Below are 387 nucleotides of genomic sequence, written 5' to 3'. Positions count from 1 at the left end.
CAATTCCATGAGAACACATTATAGTAAATAAAATTATCTGAAAGACATGTGTCTTCGAAATTATTACTGAACACTCTGACACAAATAAAAGAATGTGAAACAAACAGGCAATGAATAAAAACGTCATTGTTAAAAAATAAAATAGATTGCAAGTGCAAGGTGTAGAATCATAGACTAGAAATATTGAAAGGGTTTTGGAAAGCAAAGACATAAACAGAAACAAAGGAAACAAAAGGATTAAAAGAAGGGAATTGAAGAGAGAAATATATGTGAGAGTCATCGGGTATTTCTTATTTTTCTTTGTCATTTACAGGAGACTAAGAAAAGGACTCTCTAGTGTCATGGACGAATAGGCTTGAATTTGTATTCGATTCTTTCATGCATTTC

Source organism: Penaeus monodon, chromosome 29 (assembly GCF_015228065.2).
Source record: "Penaeus monodon isolate SGIC_2016 chromosome 29, NSTDA_Pmon_1, whole genome shotgun sequence".
NCBI classification, from domain to species: Eukaryota; Metazoa; Arthropoda; class Malacostraca; order Decapoda; family Penaeidae; genus Penaeus; species Penaeus monodon.
Note: the sequence above shows the minus strand (reverse complement) of the source record.